The sequence below is a fragment of the Eptatretus burgeri genome, chromosome 3 (genome assembly GCF_056783735.1).
Source record: "Eptatretus burgeri isolate ZD-2024b chromosome 3, Ebu_testis_v1, whole genome shotgun sequence".
Classification (NCBI taxonomy): domain Eukaryota; kingdom Metazoa; phylum Chordata; class Myxini; order Myxiniformes; family Myxinidae; genus Eptatretus; species Eptatretus burgeri.
In genome coordinates this window covers 143,981,179-143,989,581 of record NC_140963.1, presented here as the reverse complement: position 1 = coordinate 143,989,581, position 8,403 = coordinate 143,981,179, and the positions used below count along the sequence as shown (strand labels likewise).

At 51.8% G+C, this 8,403-nt stretch overlaps 1 long non-coding RNA gene across 1 annotated transcript in view; it reads left to right on the top strand.

Moving 5' to 3' along the window:
• Positions 1–8,403, top strand: part of LOC147031203 (uncharacterized) — a 22,800-nt gene extending 14,397 nt beyond the window's left edge. The window contains exons 2-3 of the long non-coding RNA XR_015056737.1: positions 7,861–7,927; positions 8,076–8,403. This is a non-coding gene — a long non-coding RNA (uncharacterized LOC147031203). The remainder of the gene's footprint in view (positions 1–7,860; positions 7,928–8,075) is intronic.

Genomic DNA, 8,403 nt, shown 5'->3' with positions numbered 1-8,403 from the left:
AGGGGAGAGAGAGGAAGGAGGGAGGACAGAGAGGGAGAGAGAGGAGGGAGGGGAGAGAGAAGAGGGAGAGAGAGAGAGAGAGAGGGAGGGAGGGAGAGACAAGAGGGAGGAGGGAGGAGAGAGAGAGAGGAGGGAGGGAGGGGAGAGAGGAGGGTGGGAGGAGAGAGAGAGGAGGGAGGGAGGGGAGAGAGAGAGGAGAGAGTGAGGGAGGGGAGAGGAAGGAGGGGAGAGAGAGGAGGAAGGGAGAGAGAGAGGGAGGGAGAGAGAGAGGATGGAGGGGAGAGAGAGGAGGGAGGGGAGAGGAGGGAAGGGAGAGATAGGGAGGGGGAGAGAGAGGGAGGGAAGAGAGATAGGGAGGGGGAGAGAGGGAGGGAGAGAGAGAGAGGGAGGGGAGAGGGAGGGGAGAGGGAAGAGGGAGGGAGGTGAGAGAGAGGGAGGGAGGTGAGAGAGAGGGAGGGAGGGTAGAGAGAGGGAGGGGAGAGAAAAGAGGGAGGGAGGAGAGAGAGGAGGGAGGGGAGAGAGGAGAGAGAGGCGGGAGGAGCGTGAGGGAGGGGAGAGGGAGAGAGAGAGGAGGGAGGAAGAGAGAGGAGGGAAGGGAGAGAGAGGAAGGAGGCGAGAGAGAGAGGAAGGAGGGGAGAGAAAGGAGGGAGGGAGAGAGATAAGGGAAGGGAGAGAGAGAGAGAGAGAGGAGGGAAGGGAGAGAGAGGAGGGAAGGGAGAGAGGAGGGAAGGGAGAGAGGAGGGAGAGAGAGAGAGAGAGAGAGAGAGAGAGAGAGAGAGAGAGAGAGAGAGAGAGAGAGAGAGAGAGAGAGAGAGAGAGAGAGAGAGAGAGAGAGAGAGAGAGAGAGAGAGAGAGAGAGAGGAAGGAGGCGAGAGAGAGGAAGGAGGGGAGCGATAGAGAGAGGGGATAGAGAGAAGAGGGAGGGAGGGAGAGAGGGAGGGAGGGAGAGAGAGGGAGGGAGGGAGAGAGGGAGGGAGGGGAGAGAGGGAGCGAGGAGAGAGAGGGAGGGGGGAGGGAGGGGAAAGAGAGAGGGAGAGGGAGAGAGAGAGGGAGGGAGAGAGAGAGAGGGAGGGAGAGAGAGGGAGGGAGGGGAGAGAGAGATGGAGGGAGAGGGAGGGGAGAGTGGGAGGGAGGGAGAGAGAGTGGGAGGGAGGGGAGAGAGAGTGGGAGGGAGGGAGAGAGAGTGGGAGGGAGGGGAGAGAGAGTGGGAGGGAGGGGAGAGAGGGAGGGAGGGAGGGGAGAGAGGGAGGGGGAGAGAGGGAGAGGAAAGAGAGGGAGGGAGAGAGAGGGAGAGGAGAGAGAGAGAGGGAGGGGAGAGAGAAGAGGGAGGGGAGCGAGAGAGGGAGGGAGAGAGAAGAGGGAGGGAGGGAGAGAGAGAGAGGGAGCGGGGAGAGAGAGAGGGAGGGAGAGAGAGAGTGAGGGGGAGAGAGGGAGGGAGGGAGAGAGAGAGAGAGAGGAGGGAGGTGAGTGAGGGAGGGAGAGGGAGAGAGAGAGGAGGGAGGGAAGAGGAAGGAGGAGGGAGAGAGAGGAAGGAGGGAGAGAGAGGAGGGAGGGAGAGAGAGGAGGGAAGGGAGAGAGAGGAGGGAAGGGAGAGAGAGGAGGGAAGGGAGAGAGAGGAGGGAAGGGAGAGAGAGGAGGGAAGGGAGAGAGAGAGGAGGGAAGGGAGATATAGAGGAAGGAAGGGAGAGAGAGAGGAGGGAAGGGGGGAGAGAGAGGAGGGAAGGGAGAGAGAGAGAGAGAGGAGGGAAGGGAGAGAGAGAGAGAGAGGAGGGAAGGGAGAGAGAGAGGAGGGAGGAAGAGAGAGGAGGGAAGGGAGAGAGAGAGAGAGGAGGAAAGGGAGAGAGAGGAGGGAGGTTGAAGAGAGGATGGAGAGAGGGGGAGCGATAGAGGGAGGGGATCGAGAGAAGAGAGGAGAGAGGGGAGAGAGAGGGGAGGGAGGAGAGAGAGAGGAAGGGAGGGGAGAGAGAGGGAGGGAGAGAGAGAGAGAGGGAGGGAGGAGAGAGAGAGAGGGAGGGAGGGGAGAGAGAGAGGGAGGGAGGGAGAGAGAGAGGAAGGGAGGGAGAGAGAGAGAGAGGGAGGGAGGGAGAGAGAGAGGGAGGGAGGGGAGAGAGAGAGGGAGGGAGAGAGAGAGGGAGAGGGAGAGAGAGAGAGAGAGAGAGAGAGAGAGAGAGAGAGAGAGAGAGAGAGAGAGAGAGAGAGAGAGAGAGAGAGAGAGAGAGAGAGAGAGAGATATATGAAGGGGAGAGAGAAGAGGGAGGGAGAGAGAGGAGGGAGTGGAGAGAGAGGAGGGAGGGTAGAGAGAGGATGGAGAGAGGGGGAGCGATAGAGAGAGGGGATAGAGAGGAGGGAGAGAGGGGAGAAAGAGGAGGGAAGGGAGAGAGAGGAGGGAAGGGAGAGAGAAGAGGGAAGGGAGAGAGAGGAGGAAAGGGAGAGAGAGGAGGGAGGGAGAAGAGGGAGAGAGGATGGAGAGAGGGGGGCGATAGAGGGAGGGGATAGAGAGAAGAGGGAGAGAGGGGGAGAGAGACAGGGAGGGAGGGAGAGAGGGAGGGAGGGGAGAGAGAGAGGGAGGGAGGGAGAGAGAGAGGGAGGGAGGGAGAGAGAGGGAGGGAGGGAGAGAGAGAGGGAGGGGAGAGAGAGGGAGGGGAGAGAGAGGGAGGGAGGGAGAGAGAGGGAGGGAGGGAGAGAGAGGGAGGGAGCGGAGAGAGAGGGAGGGAGGGAGAGAGAGGGAGAGAGAGGGAGGGGAGAGAGAGGGAGAGAGAGGGAGGGGAGAGAGGGAGAGAGAGGGAGGGGAGAGAGGGAGGGAGGGAGGGGAGAGAGAAGAGGGAGGGGAGAGAGAGGGAGGAGAGAGAGAGGGAGGGGAAGAGAGGGAAGGGAGAGATAGGGAGGGGAGACGGAGGAGGGAAGGGAGAGAGAGAAGGGAGGGAAGGGAGAGAGAGAAGGGAGGGAGCGGAGAGAGAGGAGGTAGGGAGGGGAGAGAGAGAGAGGGAGGGAGAGAGAGGGAGGGGAGAGAGAGGGAGGGGAGAGAGAGGGAGGGGAGAGAGAGAGGGAGGGGAGAGAGAGAGGGAGGAGAGAGAGAGAGGGAGGAGAGAGAGTGGGAGGAGAGAGAGAGAGGGAGGGGGAAGAGATGGAAGGGAGAGATAGGGAGGGGAGACGGAGGAGGGAGGGGAGAGAGAGGAGGGAGGGGAGAGAGAGGAGGGAGGGGAGACAGAGGAGGGAGGGGAGAGATAGAGGAGGAAGGGAGGAAGAGGAGAGCCTTTCCTCCAGTCAAGTCATTCAGTTGGAAGATGGAATATTTGCTGCCAGTTCCGATGATATTGCCGCTATTCCTTGAGCTCACACAATCTCTCACGAGCTGCACATTTGTGAGAAGTAATTGCACTTGCAACTGCTCTCGTCAGAAATAGCAAGTACCAAATTGTGTGGCTTGAAAGTGTGAAGGAAAGATGGGCAAATGTGAGTGAGCACTGAATCTTGGAAGATTCGCTGAAACGAATGGTTCGGAGGACAGTGACATCGACGATGCTTGAATAAATCACACAAAATGTCTGAACGAAATAATTTTCAGGAACATTATGAAAAAAGGCTATATATATATATATATATATATATATATATATATATATATATATATATATATATATATATATATATATATATTGTTATGGACCTGGGGTTGGGGTGAGAAGACCACGAGAAGGGGGGGTGGGGGGGGTTGGGGAAGCTACCTTGGGTTCCTACCAGACTCTCCGGAATCGCAGGCCGTCGCACACGGATAACTCCGTGATGCGGCGGGTCGCTAATCAACCGTGAACGCCAATAACTCAACCATGTGACTTAGGGTCCTCCATCTCATGGAAAGCGGTTACCTAAAATGGTCACGTGATCTAATTACTGGAGGACATGCTCTCAGTACGCCTTGCTCAAACCGGATCACCTGACTGGATTAGATGCAGCCGAGTGTAACTGCCAAGGACGTACCGGCGAGGAAACAGATCGTTGGGGGATAACGTCCCGGTATGGCTCGGATACGGACCATGCTGGATCAATGAAGGAAAAGGCGAAAACGAGCTGGGAACATTTCTATATAAACCATTTATGTGCAATCAGGTGAAGAAAGGTACGTGGCACAGTGAATAGGGTTTATTATTATGTACAGCATGGATAGCAAGGAATTTGTGGGGTGCGACAAAAGGCAAGCAATTTACAAAAGCAGACACAGAGCACACTTCTCTCGCAATATCTTCTACAATCTTAAGTTAAGCTACAACAGGTGCCGCATACACACACACAGACCTGATGAAGATTAGTTAGCCAGAAGGAAGGAGAGCAGATGAGAATTAACAGCCTCTCAATACCTGGCGCGAACGTCCACCGCGCAACCCAGTTCACTTGGGGAACGTTCCGTTTGAGCGATCCCACCTTAAGAGTCGGCGCGTTATCTCTTGCTTGATCACTTTGCTGGGGCTCATGGGAATGTGTGCTCCGCACTGGTCCGGAAGAACGTCTGTCGCACACCAACCCCGAGTGCAATGCAGCGACAGGCAGACAACGAGGTGCATCGAAGAGAGGGCGGAGCAGAGAGAGAGCAGTGAGCGCAGCAAACAGGCGGAGACAGTGTGAGGTAGACAGGTGAGGGAGGGGGAGGGAGGGGGAGAGGGAGAGGGAGAGGGAGAGGGAGAGGGAGAGGGAGAGGGAGAGGGAGAGGGAGAGGGAGAGGGAGAGGGAGAGGGAGAGAGAGAGAGAGAGAGAGAGAGAGAGAGAGAGAGAGAGAGAGAGAGAGAGAGAGAGAGAGAGAGAGAGAGAGAGAGAGAGAGAGAGAACGGCTTCGTGGTCCGCCTTTTATAAGCCCCAGGGGAAGGGTGGGGCAATGATCTGAGGCGACGCGCCGTCATCTGAATCATGCCCTTCCATTGGATCCCGGCCCTGCCCTGCCAGGCTCCTTTGGCCGGAAGCAGCCTTATTCGCACATCCGGCGCGACACAGCCCAGAGCCCTTCACTGAACTCCCAGGCCATGTTCTGGTGACTTGACAAGGGTCGTGTGGGTCCCGCATGCCTGTTCGGGGCACCCCTAGCGAGCTGCAGTTGGCGCTGTGAACGTCCTTGGCCTGTCCCCGCGCCACGCGGTCTGAGTGGCCTGGGGCGCACAACACGCTCGTTTGGTGGCAAATTGCATCGATTCGGAGATGGATGGAGGCACGGGGTGATTTTCCTGTGTGCGGGAGATGTTGGTGGTCGAGGTGGTTCTTCTGGTGAGCGAGGGTTAATCAAGGTGAGATGCGTTGTAAATCAGAGCGCAGATTCGAATGAAAGGGCTCGTCATGCGTGTCCTGCACAGTGTAGGTGGAGAGTTTCTCATAGTTGTGATTTTCACAGGTGGCCACCTAGGTCCGGTGCCTGATTTGATTTGTATCATGGTTAAAAGGAAAGGGTTAGAATGAAAATCAGGATTGAATGGCAGATGGAGATATAATTACACCTCGCCATAAGACCCTCACAACGCACTTCATCCCGTGAACCCATGATACATGAGGGGAAGGTCTGATTGCACGAATGCTAACAAAATCCTTGTCTGGGCATCACTGCATGTTGGGTGCCGTTGCCTTCGAGGCATGCGGTTTTGCAGAACTGCAACAATATATATATATATATATATATATATATATATATATATATATATATATATATATATATATATATATATATATATATATATATATATATATATATATATATATATATAAATAATGTTGTCAAAAGGGAGGGTTTGACGCAGTAATGTGTTCCACTTCTCAAAGTCGCAATACTTGCTCGCCCACGCCCACCCACACCTCTCTTTTTCAAACACTGGAACACATTACTTCGCCAATCTCCTCCCCCTTGACACTACCTTCCCGGCGGGGCTGGGCTTCGCACTGCATTGGGAATATTACCAAGTGGAGTCATCATCTGGGAAAATTACCAAGCTGAGTCAGACAGACAACCCATTGATCTCCTGACTCTTCCACCACACACAGTATAGTGGTCCGGAGGAACAGCCTGTCTGTTTCTCTCTCAAAAATTATATATAAGGCTACATCTCTCACTAAAAAAAACATTTTGATGCACCGAAGATGATCGAGAGTTTGCATTGTCATCCAATGTTTGACCCAACAGAGTTGAACCATATTTCATCCGATGAAGAAGTTAATGACCCATCACAACATTGGTAAGTTTGACATACTTTTAAGCTGTTAATGTGAATGTGTAGATGTGTGTGTGTGTGTGTGTGTGTGTGTGTGTGTGTGTGTGTGTGTGTGTGTGTGTGTGTGTGTGTGTGTGTGTGTGTGTGTGTGTGTGTGTGTGTGTGTGTGTGTGTGTGTGTTAAGGCTGGCTTCCTCTTGGAACTATGTTGCAGTAATTGGTCTTAATTTACGTAATTATATTTCCCCTTTTTGCAGTATTTCAAACTCGCTCGTAGACGAGGTGAATTGGTATGCAAACGATTCCCACCTGGAATTGAAAGCAATGAATGATGTCCTTACAGAAATCCAGTTCGTTCGTCAGGAATTTCACAACGACCTTAATAATTGGATGAATAACCTGCCTCCGAGATGGATACCTCTGACATCACAGAATTTACCCAATGTTTCAAAGTCCTTTGAAGATTTTCTTGAAAGGTGTGACAGGTAATAAAACGACCCGGTAGGCGATGAGGGATTCGCTAGGATCGAAGCGCTGGATACTATGCTTTTCATTCTGACCGATCCACCGACGAAGATTCATTGCCAAGACGTATTGGTTCACATACAATTGTTCCTCTCACTGGCAAGATTTTTCCTATTGCGTATTTTGCCAATTGGCACTCCTCATAAAAAAATGACGTTAAATCGACACCCTATTTTTGAAGGACTATCATTTGAAAAATAATCGGTTTGCTGGTTTGTGCTGTGGAGCCTCGCGTTGCACACACACACACACACACACACACACACACACACACACACACACACACACACACACACACACACACACACACACACACACACACACACACACACACACACACACACACACACACACACACCCTCACGTTGCGCACACATAAACACACAGCCTCACGTTGCGCGCGCACACACACACACACACACACACACACACACACACACACACACACACACACACACACACACACCCGATAAACTTCTCTCAATGCTCTTGTTTGACCACACCTCCTGAGCCACACAATATTTTTCATAAGCCACGCCCACTTTCCATAAGTGACGCCCACTTTCCTACACCACTCCCACTTTCCTACGCCACTCCCACTTTTCATCAACCACGTTCACTTTCCCTAAGCTCCGCCCACTTTCCTAAGCCCCTCATAAAAAATGACGGTGAATCGACACCCGATTTTTGAAGGACTACCATTTGAAAAATAAAACCTCAATCAAAAATCGGCTTGAGTAAAATTTTCTAAATATCTCGAAGTGTTTAATTTCTAAGTCTTGCTTCTCTACATTCAAAACTGAAGGACAAGTATTGAAAATACTGTACGCGGTTTTTCGGCCGCTGCACAGCAACGGGTGGTTGCTAGGAAACGAAATTCAAACGCGCACATTCCCAGTATATATTCCACATGTTGGCAAAGTTTCATCGAAATCGGTTCGCTGGTTCATGCTGTGGAGCCTCGCGTTGGAGACACACATACACACAGACAGACAGACGGAAACCCCGACAATAAGGGATATCTAGCATATATAGCGAATCCAAAACAATGATGTCAAATTTCAATGTTCCTTCAAGATTTACTGGAAAGGTAGTCACACATAATAAAATACAATTATGTTAAATGAGACTGCCTGTGTTTCCTGTTGTTACAGTGTCAATCATGAAGAAAGCACAGATATGTTGCCTCTTGGTCCAAACAGTCATCACAGTCTTCCCCAGGTAATTAATTATTCATCTCTCTGACTGAATCGAATATATGAGTGTTAGGATATATTTATTTATTGACAATATGATATACTCCGACAACTCCTTAGGCATCCGCAGATGTGTCATAAAATATTAATACCTATGTGTGTTTTTTTTACAGGAAAGAAACACAGATGATTCAAGTCCACTCACTCTCTCACTCAAACAAACATTATATCATAAAATCTGTTGTAGATATTTCAATTTGTAATATATTGTATGTTTTAAGTATTAATTATATATGCTTTGCTTACAATTATTTAATTCTTAATTACAAAAATAGGATAAAGGAGGTGTAAAAGGAAGGGGAGGGGGATGGGGTTTGGGGGTTAGGTGCGCTCCCCCAACGACCCACCACACCCCTTCATCCCACCCCTCCCCATGTGTGTGTGGGGAAGGGTGGGGTGTGGCTTGCATGGGTGTGGCTTGCATGGGTGGGGCTTGCGTGG